The following is a 26,940-nucleotide window of genomic DNA, read 5'->3' on the forward strand; positions in this document are numbered from 1 at the left end:
CTCTAAGCCAGCCATAAAGATGTGGGCATACAGTGGGGCCATGCGGGTACCCATAGCAGTGCCACTGACTACACCATCTGCTCAAGAAACTCCTTGCTACAGCACGGGAACAAATCTACATGGACACACCCCCAGAGCCTGGACGAGGGGTATTCTGTCTGCTACCCAAGATCCATAAACCTGGAAACCCTGGATGCCCCATCGTCTCAGGCATTGGCAGTCTTACAGCAGGATTATCTACCTATTTGGAGTCTCTCCTCAGAACCTACGTTACCAGCACTCCTAGCTATCTTCGAGACACCACCGACTTTCTGAGGAAACTACAATGCATTGGTGATCTTCCTGAAAACACCATCCTGGCCACCATGGATGTAGAAACTCTTTATACCAATATTCCACATGAGGATGGACTACAAGCTGTCAAGAACAGTATCCCTAATGAGGCCACAGCACATCTGGTGGCTGAGCTTTGTGACTTTGTCCTCACCCACAACCATTTCAGATTTGGGGACAACTTATACCTTCAAGTCAGTGGCACTGCTATGGGTACCCACTTAATGGAGCTCAACCCTTTCTATGAATGTGCCTCTGGAGTAAGAGCCTTTTATATTTCATGATAACATCTTTGAATTTCAACAAGAAATGCATTTGTTAGCCAGAAGTTCTTTCATGGTTAAAGATTGAGTCCTTGAAGATGTTGGTAACTGTTATGATAAATTTAGAAAATTGTGGGGTTTGCAAGCGACATTCTATTGTCTATTACATTCCATTGTTGCATGGTTTTGCGACAATAAGATTGTCTATGTAAAATCATAAAAGGGAGACATTCCTCATGCTATATCTATACTAAGGAAAAAGATGTCATCTTAGGAAAGAAATAACATGAAGATCATGAAATAAGTTTTAGTTAAATGGAAAAAAGAAGGCCATATTTTGTTCCGAGTTATCCCTATATAAATATGGGTAACTATTGACTCCTGCTCTCAGTTAATCTGCTGTAACTCTGAGAACTACTGAAGTAGGTTTCATGCATCCAAGTAAAGATAATGTGGTAGCATAAGTTTATCCAAAAAAAAAAAAACCACATGTGTACACATCCTCACCACTAACCCCACCCCACAACAAATTCAAAGTTCATGGGAAGATTTTGACCTAGGAACCAAACACATAGCTCAACGGTCAGAATTAAGCCCTAAAATTGCAACTCCAGGTTGGCTTCTGATTCCATTTACACCAGCATCAACCCAAAGAAACTGCTGATTTAAAATATTTGGGGGGATTTACTGCATTTTAGTTTAGAGCAGATTTTGGATTGGAGCTTCAATATTAACCTTACATTTACATTCTTTTCTTAGTTTATTTCACAACCTTTACAAATCTTACAGGTAAGAATTTTTTTAAAAAAAGTGTTTTGCTATCATTTAAAGTACTATAAATGATTTTTTTTAAATAAACAAATTAATAGTTCCAAAATTCAGATTATGGCTCCCACCATACAGAAGGAAGTCATTAAAATATATATCAGTACTTATTTAGGAAGTAATAATTATAGTCATTGTAGAGCTTTGGTGAAATGTATATTCAGTATCAAGTTAATCTATAGGAAGGAATGTAATGATACACTATTAGCACCAATGTCAATTACAAATATTTAAATACTAGTCAATATGCATGTTGTAGTTAAGAATGATTTTTAAGTTAAAGTACTAGAGAGTGGAGCTGTAAAAATTAGAGTTGACCAGGAACAAAGAAAGAATGAGGCTACTATTTTTCTTTATTGATAGGGCCTGATTCACCACTACATTACTTTAATATTAAAATGTAATAGTGAATGAATGGCAATTTACTTTCTAAAATTAAAGGCCTAATCAGAAATTGTTGTTTTTAACTTTAAATCAGACCATTTATTTAATAAAAGAACTGGTTAAAATACAGAGTTTCAGCAGTTGTATACAATAAAGTTGAACACCAAAAAATGTGCTTTATTAATACACCTTCCCTAGAAGTTATTTAAAAAAAAACTTGTGTTTTTATGGGCAGAGGGTAGAATGTGCTACTCTTGGATTCCCCATAAGTTTCTCTCTGAGACCCTTGATCAATATAACTCTCCCTCCAATTGAGATGGGATATATGTGGCTCTAAAATATACTGGTACTGCTCAGACCCTTGAAGCTAAATTGATTTACACTAGCTGAAGGTCTTCAGTCTTTCTCGAATAGCTGTTTCAGATCTTGACAGTGAGATAAATATTAGTATCAGTTAGAAATCAGATTTTTCTGTCCCATGAAAAGTTCCCAGATTTATGGTCACAAATTGGGACAAAAAAAAATTGAAATTCCTATCTAAGTATTTATTTTTGTTTGTTTCAATTGGTCTGAAACATTCTTGCAACTTCAATCCTTTCTGTTTTCTTTAACATAAAAAAAAATTAAAAATCAATCTTATTTAATTCAGTGCCAAATGGAACATTAGTGTATTTCAAAAAAAAATCCAACTTTTTAACCCCCTCCCTTTTTTTTTAAATCTAAATGAATCCTTGTGAAAAAAATTGGTTTTATTCAAACATTTTCTGATGGAAAATTGTTTCAAGTGAGATTTTCTTACCAGCTCTACTGAATACTGCCCTCACACAAAGGTAGACCAAATTCCGGTCTTGACTTCACCACTGTATATGCAGAAGAGTTCCATTTGGGACCTGAGTACCACAACGATCTTTTTTGACCCTCCACATGGATTTCAATTTTTGTTCCAGATTCCCACCATTGTAGTAGTGATCAGAATGTCCTTTCCTTGCCAGGCTTGAAGGGGTTTTGTGTGAATTGACATGAGAGCTGAATTTGGCTTTTGACATTACCAGAAAATGTATTCATTAATCATAAAAGGACATATCTGATTCTGAATGTATTTCACCAGGAAAGTGAAGGAAAAAAGATGAATACCCCCACCAAATGCAAAGAAAATTATATCCTAATAAACCCCTCTTATTAAAGTTTCCTCATCTCCACTGGGAAAAAAAATGAAAGCAGGAGGAACATTCATTTTATGTAGTTCTCAAGGAACAGTTTTCATAAAAGTAAAATGAGAAACAGTAATTATACTGAAGTTTATCAATAAGAAGAAAAGGCATATTTGTTGGGGGGGGGGAAATGTTGAATAGAATTTGGTCCTTTAATTTCAAAGCTTATTTGACTGGATTTGCATAGTTTAAGTTGTTTAACATACTGAGCTATATTCTCCACTGCTTTGTGCCTCTTATAATCATTACCAACTGTGCAAAGTAGGTGTAAAAACACTACAACAGCTCAGAATGCTAGTAATTTTGGCTCTTCATTCAGTTTTCATTAGTCAGTTGCAACATAAAACTAGTCAATTGCAAAACAATGCAGAATCAGGCTTGGTACATTTCATAAGTTTTCCTCCTACTTCATTCTAACTAAAGGCTAGCTTTTGCTACTTTTGCCTACTGTGAGTAATGCTTTACTCTGAGAATAGTCCCATACATTTTTTTTTTATGAGACTATTCATGAACTATGGTACTACTCTAGGTGTATAAGTGTGACATAGTCTGGCTTGTAATTTATTTGAATTTTCTCTAAATATTATAGAAGGCAATCACTGCAAATAGATTCTCTGCAGTAGCTGCCTTTACAGTGGGTCATTGAAAAAAGAAAAGGAGTACTTGTGGCACCTTAGAGACTAACAAATTTATTAGAGCATAAGCTTTCGTGAGCTACAGCTCACTTCATCGGATGCATCCGATGAAGTGAGCTGTAGCTCAGGAAAGCTTATGCTCTAATAAATTTGTTAGTCTCTAAGGTGCCACAAGTACTCCTTTTCTTTTTGCGAATACAGGACTAACACGGCTGCTACTCTGAAACCAGTGGGTCATTGAGACATCCATAACTGCTGCTATGTGTTAAATCTCAGTCTAACTGAGTTCTGAATATCTCCAATGAAATACTGTTCCTGTTGAAGTCAATGGGAGTTTTGCCATTGCTTTTAGTGGGCTAGGATTTCACCCTCCCTGTTTTAAAAGGCCAAAACAGTGGTATCAGAAAATTTAGCAGAAATGGAAAAGGAAATTTATGTTAAGTGAAAGATAGAATCTGGGATAGGTCCTGAAAGTTACCAAATGGCCAAAAAGATTTCAAAGCCAGGTGGTGATATTTAAAAAGTTTTTTAACAAATACTTTATATAAACCCTAAGACATTTTGAGAAGAGTGCCTGTTGGTTATTCAGATATGGGATACACCTGGCCTGTGGTAATAAGGATATTTCTATCAGTAGCATCTTGTACCTGCAAGTAAATAGCCTTGCTTTGAACTTGTGGCGCAAAATAAAGGAGCGGTTAAGGTTATGCTAGGTACCGTCAGCCTGCATATATAACATATTATATAATGTGAAATGACATAGCACATATGTTAAGATATTTATTACCTTATTTTAAAGAACTTAACCTTTTATTTCAGAACAAATAGGATTAGATCTGTCCTGAGTCGGTCACTACAGTACACTATGCTTTAAGTACATCTTTTAATTTGGATAAATCAACAGGACAGTAGCAAACCTATATGGAGTGCCTGTTCCATAGTAACAGGTTTCAGAGTAGCAGCCGTGTTAGTCTGTATTCGCAAAAAGAAAAGGAGTACTTGCGGCACCTTATAGACTAACAAATTTATTTGAGCATAAGCTTTCGTGAGCTACAGCTCACTTCATCGGATGCATTGAGTGGAAAATACAGTGGGGAGATTTATATACATATGGAGTGGAAAGCTATCAACTTCATGAAAAAATTCACACCCATTGTTTCATGTTCTCTCTATATATAAATCTCCCCACTGTATTTTCCACTCAATGCATCCGATGAAGTGAGCTGTAGCTCACGAAAGCTTATGCTCAAATAAATTTGTTAGTCTCTAAGATGCCACAAGTACTCCTTTTCTTTTAGTTCCATAGTATTCACCTTGATACCAGTATTCAGTCAAAGAATTACAGTGAAACAGATCCTGAAGGGATTCAACACTGGAAGCTTTCTCTGATTATTATTGTGGTATTCTTGCTATACTCTTTCCGTAGTAATGGAAATGTCATGGTAACATTAATTATTTCCAAAAGGGTTTGCCAAGATATCATTCATAGTCATAATGGTCCCTTACTAGCCTTATAAACTATCTTGACTGACCTCCTACATAAACTCAGTTCAAATGACCTCCACACAGAAATGGGCTCAAGTTAGAACTGTTGGATCAAGCACTTATCTTTATGGAGATGCACAATCATATGCAGTTTGGGCTTATTGTAAATAGATCATTATACAGTGAAAGCAAACTAATTATTTTTTTCTGCTATGAAGTCTAATGCTGGTATGAAAGTCTAATGTAAATATGAAAACTTTTTGGGGACAGCTGGTGTAAATTAGCATCGATTCTTTGCTTAATACTTGTCCGCCTTGAAAGCAGTTGAGTGTATTTTTGAGACTACAGAGTAGTCAAGTGCATTGTGTTCTTTCCATTTAAACCTGATAAATTTCTGAAACAGGCACCAAGGTAAATATTAAATATGATAAAAAGTTGTTAGGTTTTTTGCTGGATTTATTTAATTTCCTCTTTCCCCAATCTTTTAATGTAAACCTGAAACCAAAAATTGAAACGTTCAGTTTCTGAAACCAGCTTTTTCTAAAAAAACAAAAATGATTCTAACCCCCTCACATCATAACCCTCTCCCCCCCCCCATTAATCTTGAATTAAAAAACTTAGTGAGATTATACTGAAAACAAAAGCAATTTCTAGTTTATCCATCAAAAACAGATAACATTTCAAAAAGGGCTATTTTGGCCAAAAACAAAGTTCCATGAAAAAATTTCTAGCAACTCTAGTACATACTGATACTAGCCAAATATTGGTCTCTGCCCAAAACCCAGATATAATGGTTTGGCTTCAGGATTTTCAGACACACAAATGGCAGATAGGCCTCCCTCTCCAGTTGAAGTTTTGGACATTTCTGCCTTTGAAAGTCTTCCCCAAGTCACTCACCCACTGAGAATGTTTAAGTCTGCTCAAGATGTGTGATATTAATTCAGACTGGTGAAACCAATGCCCAAAGAGCTGGTATATTTTTTCCTTTTATCCCTTTAGTACACTGTGACATATGGCCTAAGTTCAAAAATGCAAAAGTTATAAGGTGCTATGAACAGAGCAAGCTATACTTTCCATTGGCCTCCATTGTGAACTTGCACACAATTTGTACACACCTCTTTACAATTGCATTTTAGTTAGGGTGACCATACATCCTGTTTTGGCCAGGACAGTCCCTTTTTTCAAGCCTTTTCCCAGCTGTCCCAACCTTTTTTTTTTGGTCAAAAGTGGGCATTTGTCCCATTTGTTTTGCCAACTTGATCATCAGTTGGCAAGAGCAAACAGGACAAAGGCCCACTTTTGATAAAAGTGTGGGGTGTAGAAAAACATGCAGGGAGCAAGCAGCAATGCCAGCCCTGCATGGGGGCGGGGAGGCAGGGCTTGGGCAAGCAGCTACCCTAGACTCATGTGGGGAGGGGATGCAGGGCACAGGTGAGCAGCTTGGGCCACCCTCACATCCGGAGGGGGGCTCAAAAGAGCAGCTCAGGTCAGTTCTGCAAGATGTCCTTTGGGATATATGATCACCCAAATTTTAGTGCTGAAGTGTGTTTGCACTGGAGAGAGGCACAAATACCAGCTATGTGCACACACATGTCTGTTTATATCCAACAGAGTTGCATGTAGGTAAATCTACATTTAAAAGTTCTGTAAGACTTTTAATACAAATCTCTTAATTCCTTTAAAATCAATAGGTCCAATGGTTACTTTAGAAAAGTTACTCGGGATGAATTTGACATATCAGTATCTCATTCAGCAGCATAGCAAATGTGCAGTCTTCTTCCTTTTAAGGTGGAAGTCTCAAAATAATTCAGTGTTGTCCTAATTCTCATCTGACTGAAATTTGAAAATTTATTACTGACTTCAAAGGAAACAACAGAGCCAATAACTAACACTTTTGAAAACTTCACTTGTCGTGTACTCGCTACTTAGACCTTTTCTGTATTTCTAATTTCACATTCAATGTTGTCACATTCAATGTTGTCATCTAGTAATAGAGAAGGAAGAAATATCAGGGCATATCAGTGCTGCTGTGATCGATGTACTAGGGGTCAATATAGCGGGTCTAGTGAAGCCTCGCTAAATTGTCCACAGATCACTCTCTGTGGACTCCGCTACTCCACTGGCATGAGAAGAGTAAGGTAAGTAGATGGGAGAGCGTCTCCCATCAACCTAGACAAATTGGAAGATTGGAAGATTGGGCCAAAAGAAATCTAATGAGGTTCAATAAGGATAAGTGCAGGGTCCTGCACTTAGGATGGAAGAATCCAATGCACCGCTACAGACTAGGGACCGAATGGCTCGGCAGCAGTTCTGCGGAAAAGGACCTAGGGGTGACAGTGGACGAGAAGCTGGATATGAGTCAGCAGTGTGCCCTTGTTGCCAAGAAGGCCAATGGCATTTTGGGATGTATAAGTAGGGGCATAGCGAGCAGATCGAGGGACGTGATCGTTCCCCTCTATTCGACACTGGTGAGGCCTCATCTGGAGTACTGTGTCCAGTTTTGGGCCCCACACTACAAGAAGGATGTGGATAAATTGGAAAGAGTACAGCGAAGGGCAACAAAAATGATTAGGGGTCTAGAGCACATGACTTATGAGGAGAGGCTGAGGGAGCTGGGATTGTTTAGTCTGCAGAAGAGAAGAATGAGGGGGGATTTGATAGCTGCTTTCAACTACCTGAAAGGGGGTTTCAAAGAGGATGGCTCTAGACTGTTCTCAATGGTAGCAGATGACAGAACGAGGAGTAATGGTCTCAAGTTGCAATGGGGGAGGTTTAGATTGGATATTAGGAAAAACTTTTTCACTAAGAGGGTGGTGAAACACTGGAATGCGTTACCTAGGGAGGTGGTAGAATCTCCTTCCTTAGAGGTTTTTAAGGTCAGGCTTGACGGGGCCCTGGCTAGGATGATTTAACTGGGACTTGGTCCTGCTTTGAGCAGGGGGTTGGACTAGATGACCTTCTGGGGTCCCTTCCAACCCTGATATTCTATGATTCTATGATTCTAACCCAGTATGGTGTAGTCACTGCAGTAAATTGACCTAAGCTACATTGACTCCAGCTATGGTATTCACGTAATTTACCTCAATAGTGTAGACAAGGCCTCAAATTGCTGTTCATAGCACACAATTCTGCCTGTATAATCACAGAATTTAGGGCCAAGAAAGACTGCATGATCTTACAGTCTAACTACCTGTATATCACAAGTTACTAATCTGTTATCCCCATACCAAGCCAGCAACAAGAAGTATACCAAAGTAGTACAATCCTCAGATTAAACTAACTGTGTGCAGCTCAGATATGAACTTCTTGCATTCCTCACACACACACTAATGTATATAATATTAAACAGGAATTCAACATGATTTGGAAACTCAATCTAAAAGTCCTTCAACATCAAACTTACTATATTTCATTGAGCACCCTCATCACTGGAAGACAGCTTCTTAATTAAAATAATGAGAGAGAAAAAGGAGGGAGATGGAAATTTCCAGCGACTTTCATATTTTTTATAAGAGTTTACTGTTAAAGACATTATAGTAAAACCATAACCACTCCATTAAACCTGCTCTTGTATATTTTAGTCTATGGAGTAACCTTTACTGAAACAAGACAGGCAACAAGGAGAATGCACACTGTTTAAAATGTACACTTTTTAAATAGGTAGAAATTCAGTGGCATATTCTGAATGCCATAATGCTTAATTTATGTTCATTATCACATAAAGTGTTTGCTAAACAGCAAAGGTCATGTTAAAAAATTAGCTGTATTCAATAATGTTCTCAGGAAATTTAACTAAGGTTACATAGACTATTGTGGAATATTTTGCTTTTTCCTGGTTTAATTTGTTTATCTTGTTTTTCTTGTGTTAGCTACTGTTTATCATTTCTGAGTTCTCAAAATTTATCGCTTGGTAAATATGATCTGTTGTTGTAATACAGTGATTCTCAACTCTGGTCCACCGTTTGTTCAGGGAAAGCTCCTGGTGGACTGGGCCGGTTTATTTACCTGCTGCGTCCGCAGGTTCGGCCGATCACAGCTCCCTCTGGCTGCAGTTCACCGTTCCAGGCCAATGGGGCTACAGGAAGGGCGGCGAGCACATCCCTTGGCCCCCGACACTTTCTGAAGCCCCCATTGGCCTGGAGCGGTGAACTGGAGCTAGCAGGAACTGTGATCAGCTGAACCTGCAGACGCGGCAGGTAAATAAACTGGCCCGGCCCGCCAGGGGCTTTCCCTGAACAAGCGGTGGACCAGAGTTGAGAACCACTATTGTAATATGAAAGTACTTTTATTTAACAGTTCAAGCTAACATAGATAGTGCCATAAATATAAAGGGAAGGATGACAACCTTCCTGTATACAGTACTATAAAATGTGTTTATTTTTGTTTTGGCTTATGATTTTTCTGGCTGTAGCTAACACCTTTGTGTTTAAAAAAAAAAAAAAACTAACACCTCTGCCTCCAGGCAAAGAGAGAGAGAGAGAGAGAAGGGGGAAAAAAAACCCCTCCAGCTGTTCTCAGCTCCTGCTTTCCCCAAGCAGCTAAAAGAAGAAGAAAAAATTCCCAAGGTTTGTTCTTCTGGCTCAAAATGATCCCACCTCTCTGCCACCATGTCAGGGTTCCCTCCCCACTCTAAACTCTAGGGTACAGATGTGGGGACTGGCATGAAAGACCCCTACATTTATTTCTACCAGCTTAGGTTAAAAACTCCCCAAGGCACAAATTCTCCCTTGTACCTTGGATTAGGTAACACTGCTGCTGCCGCCACCACCAAGTGATCACCAAGTGATTTAGACAAACTCAGAGAAAGGACCACTTGGAGTTCCTACTCCCTCCTAATATCCGCCCAAATCCCCACACCCAGTGGTGAGCTGGAGCCGGTTCGCTAGAACCGGTTGTTAAATTTAGAAGCTCTTTTAGAACAGGTTGACCAACGAGGGACAACCGGTTCTAAAAGGGCTTCTGAATTTAACCAGCCCAAAGTGGTGCCTTATGCGCTGACTCCATGGGTGCTCCAGCCCTGGAGCACCAAAGGGAAAAATTTGGTGGGTGCAGAGCACCCACCGGCAGCTCCCCGCCCCACCCCGGCCCCAGCTCACTTCACTTCTGCTCCGCCTCCTCCCCTGAACACGCTGCCCCGCTCTGCTTCTCCACCCCGCTCTGCCTCCCGCTTCCCGCCAATCAGCTGTTCGCGCAGGAAGCCAGCAGCGGCTTCCCGCTCAGGCCCGGGGAGGCAGAGCAGAGGTGAGCTGAGGTGGGGGGGCATGAGGAGGGCCGCCCGCGCCACAGCAGGTAACCCCGGGGGGCGTGCAGGGGAACTGCTCCCCGCCCCAGCTCACCTCGGCCTGAGCAGGAAGCTGCGGCCTGCTTCTCAGCCCTCCCCGGCTTCCTGCCGAACAGCTGATTGGCGGGAAGCGGAGTGGGGGGCACGGAGAAGCAGAGCGGGGCGGTGGGTTCAGGGGCAGAGGCGGCACAGAGGTGAGGTGAGCTGGGACCGGGTGCGGGGTAGGGAGCTGCTAGTGGGGGTTCTACACCCACCAATTTTCCGCTAAGGCGCCACTTTTGGTGTGAAGAAAAGGAGTACTTGTGGCACCTTAGAGACTAACAAATGTGATCAGTGAGGGAGTGGCCGCTCCCTCTGCTCCCCCCAGCTATGCTCCCCCAGCCCTAGGAGCCAGAGCGAGTTGCCCCAGGTAAGCACCGCCGGGAATCCCCACCTCGCCCCCCGGCAGGTGCTTCTGGCTCTTAGGGGTGGGTGGACACCCACTATGGTGGCCCACCAGACCCTTCTGCTCAGTTCTGGGGGCAGTCAGGGGACAGGGGATGGGGGTGGATGGGGCAGGGGTCCTGGGGGAGGGTGTCAAGGAACGTGGGGGGGTTGATGGGGCAGGAGGCCCCGGGGGGACAGGGGTGGGCAACGACCCCCTCGTGGGGTGAGGAGGGAGCCCATTAAGATTTTGGCAGCTCATCACTGCCCACATCCCCTTTCCTGGGGAGGCTTGAGAATAAACAAGATGAGCACAGACCAACCTTGGGGATACAGGACACACAAAAAAAAACCCAATCAGATTCTAAAAGAAACAGAACTTTATTAGAAAGAAAAAAGGGGTAAAAGAAGCACCTTTGTAAAATCAGAATGGAAGATAATCTTACAGGGCAATCAGATTCAAAAACACAGAGGATTTCCCTCTGGGCCAAACTTTAAAGTTACAAAAAGAAAACCAGGAATACACCTTCCTCTCAGCACAGTTTATTTTTGTTTTGGCTTGTGATTTTCTCTAACACATTCCCCTGCTAGTACTTACTAATTCTAATGAAGTTGGATTGCTTGCCTCCTTGATCTGTGCCCTGCAAGCACACAGACCAAAACCTTCCCCCCCCCACACACCCCAATTTGAAATTATCTTGTCCCCTTATTGGTCCTTTTGGTCAGGAGCCAGCCAGGTTACCTGAGCTTCTTAACCCTTTACAGGTAAAAGGATTTTGTGCCTCTGGCCAGGAGGGATTTTATAGTACTGTATACAGAAAGGTTGTTACCCTTCCTTTATATTTATGACAGATGGTCTGTTCTTTTTGTAATTCTTTGAATGTAAGCAACAATTTGACTCTGTTTTAAAGTAGTTGTGGCCACTTTACAGCTAAGGTTGCAACTCAATTTCTAGATTTTGCCCACAACACTAAAAATCAAGGGGAGGAGGGGGGGAGGATTATGTTCTCTACATCTAACTTAGGTTTGAGGCCAATGGAAAAAAGACCAGAGGAAAAAACTGGTTCAATGGATTCCCCTAAATGAGACACAGTGCCTGGCTCCAAAGTTCAGCTTGTTGAATGCTAACTTTAAATATTAATATTTTTTTACATTATGGTAAATAGACCTCAAAGACCACATGCTATAGCCTACCATCAGTAGCACTAGACATAAGGCAAAGGAGTAACAGGATTTAGATGAGGGGGAGGATTTCTTCACTCGTTAAGTATCCTGCAGGAAGACAGAGGAGCAATATAGTGGGAATACCTTCAAACCTACTGCTCTCCCTGATCCCCATTCCTTGCAGACCTTCCAAGATTTGTAGGATGGCAGTCCTGCTCCTACAGACTTGAGGATATCTGGGGAGTTGGGGTAGTGGGTATGCATAGAAGTGGGGGAGGAAACAAAGGGTCTTCTTCAGGTATGCTGTCAGGAGAACCCCAGTGAGCCTTCAGAGGCTCAGCTAATCCATCTCCATCCTACACACAATATTTTAGGATGCTCATTTTGCACCTACACATCCCTGAAAATTCAGATTCAAGCCGACAACAAGTGCAGAGTCACTAATAACCACCACACACTTATACTGCCCCAGCTGAGACAGCCAAAAGCACAGATATGGGATGCATTTGTGACTACAACATTTTTTTATTGAAGAGTCCTCAGAAAGTACAAGTGAAAAGGTTGCACTGCTACAGTGAGCTGTAGCTCATGAAAGCTTATGCTCTAATAAATTTGTTAGTCTCTAAGGTGCCACGGGTACTCCTTTTCTTAATGCTACACCAGGAATTGGGCTGCTGATAGGGTAGCTGTACTAAACTTACTACAAGATGTATTGTATTGCAGATTCATTTGCCATAAACACATCCAAAATAGCAGGTGTATACATTCTGACTCTGTGTACATTGTGGGAAAAATCACTTTCAAATTGAAAGCACACATGAGCCCTGCTCCCTCTTCAAAAGTAAGAAGTTCAAATGCAGAAAGCACTGTGTATTCTGAATTAAATGGCACACAATCAAATATTTTCTCAAGGGGTCATACCTTGTTTAAAACTATTTAAAAACAATACCACAAGATTTGTGTATATAATCTATGACTAATGTATACATCTGCTGGTTACACATTAAAAATTACAGAAGCCCGCATTCACAGGCTGTAGATTTTTATTAGACTGGTATTTACACAGATAACTTCAGATAACTTTCCAGACTCAGAAGAGAGGGTCAGTTGGTCCATAAATCAAGTCAACAATTTCACCAAGACTGTGCTAACTGATTTCTCTTATGTATAATTGTCTGACTGAAGACTAAGTTTTCTGAAGTCCTTAAGGGAGGTAAAAAGAAAAGGAGTACTTGTGGCACCTTAGAGACTAACACATTTATTTGAGCATAAGCTTTCGTGAGCTACAGCTCACTTCATCAGATGCATGCAGTGAAAAATACAGTGGAGAGATTTATATACATAGAGAACATGAAACAATGGGTGTTACCATACACACTGTAATGAGAGTGATCACTTAAGATGAGATATTACCAGCAGGAGAGCAGGGGGAAACCTTTTGTAGTGATAATCAAGGTGGGCCATTTCCAGCAGTTGACAAGAACATCTGAGGAACAGTGTGGGGGTGGAATAACCCCCTCCCCTGCCGCTCTCCTGATAGTAATAGCTCATCTTAAGTGATCACTCTCACTACAGTGTGTATGGTAACACCCATTTTTTCATGTTCTTTATGTAAATCTCCCCACTGTATTTTCCACTGAATGCATCCGATGAAGTGAGCTGTAGCTCACGAAAGCTTCTGCTCAAATAAATTTGTTAGTCTCTAAGGTGCCACAAGTACTCCTTTTCATTTTGCGAATACAGACTAACACGACTGCTACTCCGAAACCTGTCATTAGTTAAGGGAGGTAAGTATCCATCTGCAACTGACTTTAAATGGGAGCTAGGTGACTAACTCCCTTAAAAACTGAAAATCCCACTGTCCTAGGCTGGCTGGCCCCAGTGGAATTAAGTAGGTCTAGCTCCCCAATAGCAGAGCAGGCATTCCCATTTGGCCAGTTAAGAGGGCAGGGCTGCACCTGGGGGCTGTAAACTATCTGGGGGAGTCCCACTGAATCAGCACAGTCAGAAAAGGCATGTGAGAGGTGCCAGAGACCGGGAGATTAGAGTCCCAGAAGGAAGCAGAACCACTAGTCCTGGGAGAAGACTGAAGGCAGAAGAGCACTGACAGGTTTGCTGGCTGGCATCGCCAAGCCAGGGCCAGAGAGCTGAGGGTAGGGGAGTAGTGGCAGGGTTTACCTGCTGACATCTGTATGACCAGAGAGTTGATCCAGAGGAAACATAGGAGAGCCAGGGGGAGTGAGCAACACATTTTGGGGAAGGTTGGCCCCAGCAGAGAAGCTGTTGGGGTTCCCCTTGGGAAGAGCAGAGTTATACTCCAGGTGGAAGGACCAGTGTGTCTGTCATGGTACGAGGATCGGGGAGAACTGACAGATAATCCAGGTATGGTCAAAGGTGCTGGTGTATCATATGCGGGGCTTCAAGGAGCTGTATGTCTTGAGTGTTTAAATGACTGCTTGCGGGGATGAGGGGGGGAAATGGGCTACATATCTGGGACTCTTTGTTATGGACTAGTTGAAACATGTTGTTGTAATAAACCATCTCCAAAACACTCCCCCCCCCAAAAAAAAGTGAAAGGCAGGCTATGGCATGTCTCATTTTCCCTTCTTCAGAGTCCCGATAATTGGTCCAAAGAGTCTGAATGCAAATAGCCATTATGGGGTTAATCTGTTACAAAAGAAACTTCCATGCACCTAAGTCCCAATAGAAGCTTGGAAATACATCCCATATAATTCTGGCATCCATCGTCATGCCCTGATTGTACCAGTCTTCTCCTGTCCTTGTGCCAGAACAGCCATCTCAGCTTTTATGACCAGACTGCAACCCTAATCTTCCCAGCAGACACTCCCAAAGCTTCTCTGTTAGGAACATCCTTGTCATGTTTTCTCATGTTAACTGCAAATACATCAGTGTGTTCAGTCTTTTACCTGCTGTGTAGAGTCAGAAGTTCATAACACATTTTAACATGAAATAGTGTGTGTTTTGTTTATACCACATGTTTGGATGGGATATTTTCTTCTTAGATGACAATCAGAAACTTTGAATTCCTAAGAATGGCATACTGATTAGAATATGCTAGTGCTGTCAAAAGCATTTGGGCTTAGATTTTAAAGACCTAACTTCAGTTACACTTATGGTTTAGAAGTTCAAAATTAGATTTTTTTTTCTGATTAATCTGTTTTCATATTTCAGTGCCAAAGTACATTTTCTTTAGGTTTTGCTCCAGAACAGACACATTTACTTTCCACAGTGGTATTTGTACGTCCTTCTTCTGGGTAACAGGTCATGACCCATACACTCATGGAGATTATCCTTTCTAGAAATAAAGAATAATTCAAGCAGAGGAGAGTGCTTAGTGTCCATGGAGGTATCAGAGGGATTCTTGTTGAAAGCTATGAAAATTTGAATGTTTTCCATTAGCTTTATTTGATGGAAAATGAGTTTAACTCAACAAACATTTTCACAGAAAGCTACCTAAAAATTGTATGGCTTTATTTTTATTTTTATTTTTTTTGGCAAGTTCTTTTGGTTTAAAAAAAAGATCTTCTCTGATAAAGATTTATACTAGAAAATATCATTTTTTGTCAATTTTCTAGAGGAAAAACTCCTTTTGACCAGTTCTACTTTAACGTGCGCATCTCTTTAAGTTAAGTGTTTTGAAATACTGCTCATTACATAGGGCTCAGTACAGGCCATGATGGATTGGTGGATGTTTAGGGAAAGCCAAATTTAGGCTCAACAGAATCATTTTAATAATCCTTTCCAAAATACTCAGCTTGTGATCATGGTGGACGAGTCTATAAGAGTTAGTAGATAAAGGAATTAAAAGTGAATATGGCTCTGAATTTAGCATACTCAGAGCAGATTCTTGCTTCCTTCAGAGGTTTAGGCTAAGATAGATATGATGGGTGAGATTAATGTATCTAAAATCCTTATTGTTAACTTGGGCACAAATAAGTCTTGCCACATGAAAGTCTTACTTGTTTGGGGTGGGTGGTGGGGGATGCAGGCATCTTGGGGTGGGGGGGGTTCCCCCTCTCTTTTGTGTGTTTTAGTTTTGATACCCTAGGAAAGATCTAATTTACACTGGAATCAGCACAGGATAATCTAGAAATAAAGACAGAAGAAAGTCCCTAAAGAAATTTAATGGTTAGTCATGTGGCCCCACAAAAAGTAAGCCTACTGCTTCTGGGCACTCATGAACTAGCTTATAATAGCTTCTGTTAGAGATAAGGATACATTACACAGATATGCAGTGAACAGAAACATGAAAACATTAGACCTTGAACTTATAAGGTGAACTTTAAATTAACAGGGGAAATATTAACCTAACTGTGTGTTTGTGACTTAACAAAACAAAACAAAAAAAAAGCTTTTGACAAACGTCCCTGCAAGTTTCTGTATCAGTTGCAAAGACTCTAAAAAAATCCCTCAGTATGTGTTTTCCTTTCAATGTGTTCAGTGTCCATTATACTGAAAATATACTCAGTTTTTCTTACTTGTAGACAGTGCATAATGAGTTTAAATAACAAATGATGTTTAATCTATGACGATTTTTTCCATGAAGCTTGAACTTCTGAGAGCTTCAAGTTATGAGACCTGAATGATGCATTTTGCATCTATAGTAAAGATATAAACAATTCCGAGTATTTAATGTATTTATAGTGTGGAACCAGAATCTTTTTAAAAGCAGATAGTTTGGTATCAGTTCAGCTGGTCAGTGATTCAATATGTTCAACAGTCAAACTGCAGTCCAATGGGAATCCAAAATTGGGGACATTGTTCCTGAGTTGAAGACACTTCCACCCACATTACAAGGGCTGTTACCAGGGTTATGCTAGATGAAATAGAAGATTTTATACACTGTGCTCTTGCTTCTGAACAGTCATTTCTTTTGTAGTTTTACTTTGCATGCTACTTATAGACTATCAACATTTACATATCTATTTGTAAAGGTTTGCCCCCTCTCTGCTGATCTTCCTTCTCTACAGACTTAACAGTTAATCATCTGGCTGATGGTTTTAATGTTCCTGACTACTCATTCACAGGCTATGGGCTATGTCTGAAACTCTCCCATGCCATAAGAGCCTGTGTGCTTTTACATTCCCTATCATGGGACAAAGCCATCCCTGACATGAATTAGGGATACCATAACATACATCTAGCTGACTATGGCCTAAAAGGCTTGTTCTGGCAGCTGACAATCATCCAAGTGTGGAGAGGCCCATGCCTCCTTTTGACTTGACCATACCACTACACTAGACCCTGGAGGTGGCTTTGAGCCATTGAAGGATTCTGCTGTGTTGGGGGAATGCCCCATCAGCTAGTTAAACCAGGATTACAACTGCTTTATTGTAACAGATTAGCCCAGAAAGAGGGTTTAGGATTTGGTCTTCCAAGAACATTAGCAGAACTCAGCAGTTGCATCCCAGCATTTCAAGTATCTCTTATCAATATGTTGCAGCTGATTTCATATCTCATCTACTTTTTTATATAAAATGTCAAAGCCAACTTCACAAGTGCCTTTAAATATAGCTTTAGTTAGTATTAGCCAGTATTACAGCAGCAACATACACAACCTGTTCAAATGGGATGCCAAATAAGTTTTATCTTTTGAAGGAATAATGCAGTACAACATGTAGCGTGTACAGCTACTCTGATCCATGAATGATAAAAAAAAAATCAAACTACAATTCAGCAGATGACATACAGGATTACAGTAGTCTTGTTGGTGTTCTGCCTTACTCAGAGCAGTTCAATTAAATCAAAATAATCGTCTAGTTTGATATGTTCTGGAAGGTAAAAGCCATTTCAGGGAGATCTCTTAACATAATAGATTAAATGTAGAATCACCCACTCAGACTCATTTTAAACACAAAAGTTTTAATCCTACTTTTAAGTGGCACATGAGTAATGTCTGCATTCTTTAAAATAGTTTGTATGTTTAAAAAAAAAATTATAGCACAGTCAGGAGCAGCAACGGGCACTGTAGCACGTTGCTGCCCCCAACGCACCTCCTCCTGGCTGACTGAGGCATTGCCCTTACTTCAGTTCCTATCCCTCCCCAATGTTGTCAGACTCTGGCCATCCAGCCAGACCACTGTATAGAATCCTGCCCCTCCAGGAGCCATGGCATCCTTTACGAAAGTCCTTAAGTAACACACAAAAAAACCAAACCTTCAGTTCAGCTGGCAGCCCCCTCCTCCCAAATCATAGATATGCCTCTGCTATCTTAAATTGTTCTTCTATGACTCAATCCACCTCATAGTCCAGAGGCTGATCCACTCCTCCCCTTACTCAAAGGTTCAGACAGGCCTGTGTCTGCTCTTCTCCCCTTAAGCCTTCCTTCAGGCAGCTTCTAAACAAAAGGGGATTCCCAAAGCTGCCTCCTTCTGGTGTTTTTCCTCCCCTCAGATCTTTTTATGGAAACAAGGCCTGCCCTTCCCCAAGCTGTGCTTTATTTCTAATTAGACCTGGCCAACCATCTTGGTGCCAGCAGGCAGAGTAATTGGCCTCTCCAGATTATATTAACCCTCTCCCAGCATGTGTGGCATAAATACCGTCATTGCATACCCACTCCCTCAGGACTGCACTCTACCTTGTACCAGAGTCTTGCTACTCTGGTGTGGGGAAGGAGATTAGCCCACCTTGTACTGCTTCTCATCCTTCTCATACTATTATTTCAATAGATAACCCCTTTCTCTTCCAAAGGCTCTCCTCATCTTCCAGGAGCTCTCACTGGAACCCAGCAGTAATTTTCTTAACACATCCTGGCTTTTAATCTAATCATCATCTTTCGGTCACCTGACTTGTGATTTTTTTTTGAACATTTCAGATTAGAGTGATACAGATGATTGCTTGAAAAATGGAAAAAATTAATACAAACAAGTGATATCATTTAAAGCAAATACCATTTGTCTTAGGCTAATATAATAGTTTAGTTAGTACCAAAAAAAAACAACCCTACCTTAAGATCTCTTGAAAGGACCAGTAACAGTTATGTTTCAGTTCCAAATTGACCAGTCTTCATTCTGTGTAAAAAAGGGTAAGAGACTCACCTTATACAAAACACTTACTATACTCAAAGTGCTGTGCAAACCTCAAACAAAAATTAACACAATACTTGTGTGTTAGTTATAATCCAAGATGGGGAAACTGAGGCACAATCAGTTTTTGTCCAGGGCTAAAGAGCAGATTGATGGCACAGTTAAGAATAGAATTCAAGAATCCTCAACAATTTTTTTCAGACTATGCTGTTTCTGGGATATAGAATAATATTATAAGCATTCATGATGAAAGGGCTCACATTTTATATCCTCTAAGAATCTTAGTGAATATGCTGAAAACATAGTTTTTAAACAGGCAATATATTCAGTTAGATCCCAGGAGAAAAGTCTGTAAAAAAGCCAAATTTCACCCCAAAATAAAATGTGTATCCAGAGAATGCTTACAAACACACACAAATATCCTTAACCTATCCCTGAAAGATGGTACTTACCTACTGTGTGCGTATCCAAGTAGAGAGGCTTCTAGAGCTGCCGGCCTTAAACAAAATTGGGCATATCATCCTTCTGAGATAGGAACAAAATACCATTTTGTCTAAACCAAAATGTGTTTCAGAAATTTATCATTTCACTGAAAATTGTGTTAGGAAATCTCCTCTAGCTCAGGATGGGATTACAGGACAAAACAAGAGAGAAAATCACCCCAGAATTTCCAATAATGTAGCGGTAAGGGCATTCATCTGGGACGTGAGAGACCCAACTTCAAGTCTGGGCTCTGCTTGATGTAGAACAGGGATTTGAACCTATGCATCCCACATCCTGGATGAATACTATAACCAGTTCCACAAGGCTGTTGGCTATTTGGGGTTGGTCTTGGTGTCTCTCTTCTCTCCCTCCTCCACATCAGAATGAAAACAAATTCCAAAACTTTTTTCACAATGTGGAATTGTTGTTTTCCAGCTACCCTTACAGATAGGTTTAAAAGATTGATTTTAATGATATTAGTTTTCAGAGTCATTCCCTATAGTTAAAGAAGAGAATGCTTGTAGAACTGGAAGGAAATGTTTTCACTTCTGCCACTGCAATTTTTATGTAGTCTTAGGCATTTTGAAAATGTGAGAACCAAAAACAAAATTGATGCCTATGGATGTATATTTCTATAGCTATATTAGCAAATGTGTGTCTTTTCCAGAAGGGTCAACAGAGCTCAGAGTTTGAATAGCTCTTATATTGTATGATTTTTTTCAGTATAAAATGTAAATAAAGTAATAGAAACTTATTAGTTTGATCTCTAGGTCAATAATTTCCTTCTACCTTATTTGAAAAGCAGCATTATCAACATACCTCTGAAGTGCACAGGTAATGACATCTGGATGAGCAATTCACAGCAAACTATTTAACAGAGCTTGGCATTGAGAAGTTTCTCCATCCTATGAGAATTCAAAATCCCATAACACCCCCCAACCACCACCACCTGGCGATGAGACCAAAAAAGAGAATATCAAAATTTCAGAACAATCCAAAAACATAAAATAAAAAATGGATTCCCTCAAAATAGTTTTTCAATTTGGACCTCCTTTATTTTCTTACTTTCTTTACTATCAATTAACTTAAATTTCTAAACACAAAGTCATTTGAATTTCCCCCAAATGGAACCATTTCATTTCAAAAACTGTCAAAATGGGACACTGACAATTTCCATTTTTTTTTAAATGGAAAAGTCATCAAAACCAATCTTTTTCCTGTGAACATTTTTGGTTTCAATGATATGGCATTTTCCTTCAAAAACAAAAAATGTTGAAAAATTCCCAAACAATGCTTATTTAATGTAGTTATTTTTTCCTTTTAACTGTGATCAAACTGCAAGCTTCATGAACTTGTTTTTTTGTTTGTCTTTTGAAAACTAGTATGTTTCTCTGAACTGAATGTCTTTCAGTTTTTTGATTGCCCATAAGCCAAGCGTTCACTCCTGAACTGTAGGACTAGGTTGTTTTAGCCCTTAATTGGCCATGCAGAGGCATAAGGGGAAATCAAGTTCCCCCTTATTTCTCTGCTAGGTCCTGCTGATATTGTGACTTAGGTCATGTAGAGAGAATGGGCTGCTTGCTCAACACTGCTCCCTGCAAATGGATGGGCAACCCGCTGGCACTTTTCTCATACTTACCAGCAAGAGTTACTACTCGGTCATAGATGCCTCGGAAGTAGGCTCAGGGGAAGCAGGGAAGGAATTGTGACTCAGTCACAATTCAGTCTCTGATCTGCTCCTTGAGTAGTGCAGCTATGTGTCGCTCTTCACTAAAAGCAGATTGTAACGTTACTATGTTGCCTGTAGTATTTCCTATTCTTTGACTGGATGACTTCCACATACCACCAATGAGTGTGAAAAATGTTGCAAACATTTTCTGAAGGAGCAGTCTGAATATTCACAAGAGTCTCTCAACACTTTCTGTGAATTTTTCTCAAGCTAAAATTTGCCAGTATGCACGTATGCAGAATGCTTAGAAGCAAATTCATATTTTTTTGAACAAATCTTCATAATTTCTTTAGAAGAATATTTGCACAACATGAGTAATTATACACCTTGGGGCAGGGGAGAAGTTTGAAGGTTTCCATATTTTTTTTCTGTACTTCAGTCCTATTTTTAAATTAAAGTATGGTTGTAATTTGACAAGTGACCCTGAAAAATGGCATAGTGGGGCTCAGTTTTTGTTGCTTCTCGATGTCTCAAGAACGACTTTGCTCAATTTAAAAGTAAAGGTTTCCAGTCCTGCAAATGTAACCTGGGATTGGAAAGTCAGTCTCCTACAGGCCCTCACCATGGGATTGCATAGGTGAGGGTATTTGTTTGGCAAGATCTTCAATTTCAATTAGAAGGAGGTCATCTAGTTCAACCCACTGCTCAAAACAGGACCAATCCCCACCTAAATCATCCCAGCCAGGGCTTTGTCAAGCCTGACCTTAAAAACACCAAAGGGAGGAGATTCCACCACCTCTTTAGGTAACCCATTCCAGTGCTTCACCACCCTCCTAGTGAAAGTTTTTCCTAATATCCAACCTAAACCTCCCGCACTGCAACTTGAGACCATTGCTCCTTGTTCTGTCATCTACTACCACTGAGAACAGTCTAAATCCATCCACTTTGGAACCCCCTTTCAGGTAGTTGAAAGCACCTCGTTCTTCTCTTCTGCAGACTAAACAATCCCAGTTCCCTCAGCCTCATAAGTCATGTTCCATTCCCCTAATCATTTTTGTTGCCCTCCACAAGATGCTTTCCAATTTTTTCACATCCTTCTTGTTGTGTGGGGCCCAAAACTGGACACAGTACTCCAGATGAGGCCTCACCAATGTCAAATAGAGGGGAACGATCACGTCCCTCGATTTGCTGGCAATGCCCCTACTTATACAGCCCAAAAATGCCATTGGCCTTCTTGGCAACCAGGACACACTGACTCTTATCCAGCTTCTCATCCACTGTAATCCCTAGGTCCTTTTCTTCAGACTTCTGCCTAGCCATTCGGTCCCCTAGTCTGTAGCGATGCACGGGATTCTTCCGTTATAAGTGCAGGACTCTGCACTTGTCCTTGTTGAATCTCATCAGATTTCTTTTGGCCCAATCCTCTAATTTGTCTAGGTCTCTCTGTATCTTATCCCTACCTTCCAGTGTATCTACCTCTCCTCCCAGTTTAGTATCACCTGCAAACTTGCTGATGGTGCAATCCACGCCATCTCCAGATCATTAATGAAGATATTGAACAAAACTGGCCCCATGACCGACCGTTGGAGCACTCCACTTGATACCAGCTGCCAACTAGACATGGAGCATTGATCACTACCTGTTGAGGCTCTCAAGGTTCCTTCCCGACTCTGAACTCTAGGGTACAGATGTGGGGACCTGCATGAAAGACCCCCTAAGCTTATTCTTACCATCTTAGGTTAAAAACTTCCCCAAGGTACAAACTTTTCCTTGTCCTCGAACCCTATGCTCCCACCACCAAGCATGTTAAACAAAGAATAGGGAAAGAGCCCACTTGGACACATCTTCCCCCCCACCCCAAGCTCTGCACCCCCTTTCCTGGGGAAGGCTTTATAAAAATCCTCACCAATTTGCATAGGTGAACACAGACCCAAACCCTTGGATCTTAAGAATAATGAAAAAGCAATCAGGATCTTAAAAGAAGAACTTTAATTAAAGAAAAAGTAAAAGAATCACCTCTGTAAAATAAGGATGGTAAATACCTTACAGGGTAATCAGATTCAAAACATAGAGAATCCCTCTAGGCAAAACCTTAAGTTACAAAAAGACACAAAAACAGGAATCTACATTCCATTCAGCACAGATTATTTACCAGCCATTTAAACAAAAGGAAATCTAAAGCATTTCTAGCTAGATTACTTATTAACAAGTTCTAATATTCCATTCCTGTTCTGTTCCCAGCAAAAGCATCACACAGACAGACAGACCCTTTGTTTCTCGCCCCCTCCGGCTTCGAAAGTATCTTGTCTCCTCATTGGTCATTTAGGTCAGGTCCAGCGAGGTTATCTTAGCTTCTTAACCCTTTACAGGTGAAAGGGTTTTGCCTCTGGCCAGGCGGGATTTTGTAGTTCTGTATACAGAAAGGTTACCCTTCCCTTTATATTTATGACAGAGCCCGACGATCTAGCCAGCTTTCTATCCAGCCTATAGTCCATTCATCCAGCCCATACTACTTTAACTTGCTGGCAAGAATACTGTGGGAGATCATGTCAAAAGCTTTGCTAAAGTCAAGGAATAACACATCCACTGCTTTCCCTCATCCACAGAACCAGTTATCTCATCATAGAAGGCAATTAGATTAGTCAGGCATGACTTGTCCTGGGTGAATCCATGCTGACTGTTCCTCATCACTTTCCTTTCCCCTAAGTGCTTCAGAATTGATTCCATGAGGACTTGCTCCATGATTTTTCCAGGGACTGAGGTGAGGCTGACTGGCCTGTAGTTCCCCAGATCCTCCTCCTTCCCTTTTTTAAATATGGGCACTACATTAGCCTTTTTTCCAGTCATCCTGGACCTCCCCCGATCCCATGAGTTTTCAAAGATAATGGCCAATGGCTCTGCAATCACATCCGCCAACTCCTTTAGCAATCTCAGATGCAACGCATCCAGCCCCATGGACTTGTGCTTGTCCAGCTTTTCTAAATAGTCCTGAACCACTTCAGTACCCATGAAAAAGGGGTACTTTCTCCTATGAAAAAAATCTACCATTAGTCCTCAGAGCCTGAGTTCTAGTATGTATTTCCTGCTTGTCAGTTCTCCATGCTAGAACTCTATCATGCCCTTTCCTCCAATATTTCTCCAATCAGTACTCCTATAGATCATTTCCAATTTTACATCATAAACAATACTCCATTCTATGATTCATCAGATCAGAAACTAGATTGACAAGAGATACTCATTGTGTTGCTGGTTTTCTTCCTGCTCACACTGTAGGAATGCTAAAAAAAGAAAGATATTGAGTCATACTGTACTGAGCAGCCCACAGAAGATTCACATTGCACAATGCCCCAGAAAGGGTTGCAGTTCGACAAACCACAAATCTGATTGAAGTAGTCAATTCTCCTTTCCGTTTCATTGTATAATTCAATTATTTCTAGTGTTGCAATACTGATGTTTCCCTGTGAATGGTTGAAGGCAGTAAAACTAGCTTATGTTGCTCTAGGAAATAAACCCTAATTTGTTGAATCCACTGTCAGATTGGAACAAAAGTGCTCCAGTGTAGCTAGCCTTGTACTTAAAATAATTCTTATGGGATTTCTCTTTTGTTTTTTCACACTGTAGCAGTGAGAGTCAGTCATTACCAGCACTTGTGGAATTAGTCACTGTAAATACTCATTATTTTTTATATTTTTAATTATTCATAAATGGATCCTGATTTTTGCAAGTATATTCATTACTCTAAACCAAAACTATGTTTGGAGGAACAATTGTTGCAAAATCTTCAGTTCAGCTGTTTGATTATTCATGGAGTATACATGGTCATGTTCACCGCATGGTGATGTTCCTGCAGCCCAAATGGTAGTTTGAATCTTTTTAAACAGAAGAAAGGTAAAGTGTGAATGATGAACGCTCATGTTCATGCATAAATTCCCTTCTTCCCATGCAATCACAGATGTTTGTGCTTAAAATAGTCATTCCCCAAAGAGCTATGCAAATAAAAACCCATTCACAATGTTTTGAAATTTGAACAAATGATTACAAATAGTGTTTTGACCAGCTCTACTAAACATAGATCATTTTTTTTTGTTGCTCAAATTTCTTCTAGTATCACAAAGAAGGCTTGTGGGTCCCTTGACATAATATTTTCCAAGTAGTAAAGCATATGTATTGTTGTAGTGAAATCCAAAACCAGAGACAATACATAATAGTCCACTCTACCACTGCCATGTGGATAACCAATCACTCCAAAACACACAAGGCTGGATTCTCTGGTGCACTAAGGACACTGTGGTTTGTGTAGGTCTTTAAATAGAAGAGCCAAAGACTCCATGAAGTCCACAAGTGACTTTGTCATTGCTATTGATTTTTATATGGAAGGCATTCAGATACTTTTGGTCACGTGTGGCAGAATAAAATCCTGAGCTAGATAAACAAAAGTTCAGAGGAGAACTTCCCTTATCCAGAAGACTCTTCATTGATGTACAGCTAGCTAGGGCAAAGAGGGGACATGATAGGCCTTCAGGAAGGGGGCACAATGGATCCAGGCAGGCATGAGTCCAAGAGTAGTAACTGGCTCCATGCAGCTACCTCTCTTTCCTCCTGAGCATGGAACAGAAAAAGTAGCATATCCAGCCCACAGCCTTTCTATACACTGGATAACCTGAAATGAGGGCAGATGAGGTCATTAAGTCACAGTTGCTTTAAGCATTGTTAATTTCAATAGAATGTGACTGTTCCTTAAAAAACAACCATATTATATTGTGCAACTTACAAATAATGAATTAACAATATTGTCTAACTTGTTCCGCCGCTTGTGCAGGGAAAGCCTCTGGCAAGCCAGCCGGTTTGTTTACCTGCCGCGTCCACAGGTTCGGCCAATGGCAGCTCCCAGTGGCCGCGGTTCCCTGCTCCAGGCCAATGAGAGCTGCTGGAAGTGGCGCGGGCCAAGGGACGTAATGGCTGCCTCTTGCAGCAGCTCCCATTGGCCTGGAGCAGCGAACTGCGGCCACTGAGAGCTGTGATCGGCTGAACCTGCAGACGTGGCAAGTAAACAAACTGGGCCCTCCACAAGCGGCAGAACAAATTTGGGAACCACTGGTCTAACTCTTCCTTTAAAATGTACAGTTTACTGAAGATGTCATGTTGGCAACCTATAGAAATTGCTTTTGTCTAGCTTTCCACCAAGCAAATACAGACGGAGCTTACTCTACCGTAGAGACTGAACACAAAGCAGCTATAAAACAATTATAAAAGAATATGCTACAGTTAATATTTACTCTATGGCTTAGTGATGCTGTTTTAGAAAGAAACTTGACATGGTTGTTGTCAAAGCTGATTCCCCACTCTGGCACTTTGAGTGCAGAAAGTGGGGGCCCGCAAGGATTTTAAAAATTAAGATTTGCCACACCAGGCTTGTATTTAACCCTACGGTTACAGCTTTCCTCTGACCTTGGCTTGGTAAATGCTGCCACCACCCAAGTGAAACTGCCTCTTACAAATCCTGGAAAAACTCACTTAGGAAGTTTTCCCTGAGGCCCCTCAGCTTTTCCACCCCTCCCTTGGGGAAGCTGAGAAGCAAACAAACCAAAGGGAACCCAGCTGTTGCCACCAACTAATAGAAAAACATATGCACAGACCTTTTAAGACACACAAATCAATCAGGTTTTTAAAAAAAGGTAAATTTTATTAAAACAAAAAGAAAATACATCTGAAACTCAGGCTTTTGCTAGATTTTAAAA

At 40.7% G+C, this 26,940-nt stretch overlaps 1 protein-coding gene across 1 annotated transcript in view; it reads left to right on the forward strand.

The window, feature by feature from the left end:
• The window catches only part of IL1RAPL1 (interleukin 1 receptor accessory protein like 1), a 1,173,648-nt gene that overhangs the window by 284,766 nt on the left and 861,942 nt on the right, over nt 1–26,940 (forward strand). The gene's annotated exons all lie outside the window — the stretch shown is intronic.

This window comes from Dermochelys coriacea, chromosome 1 (genome assembly GCF_009764565.3).
Source record: "Dermochelys coriacea isolate rDerCor1 chromosome 1, rDerCor1.pri.v4, whole genome shotgun sequence".
NCBI lineage: Eukaryota > Metazoa > Chordata > Testudines > Dermochelyidae > Dermochelys > Dermochelys coriacea.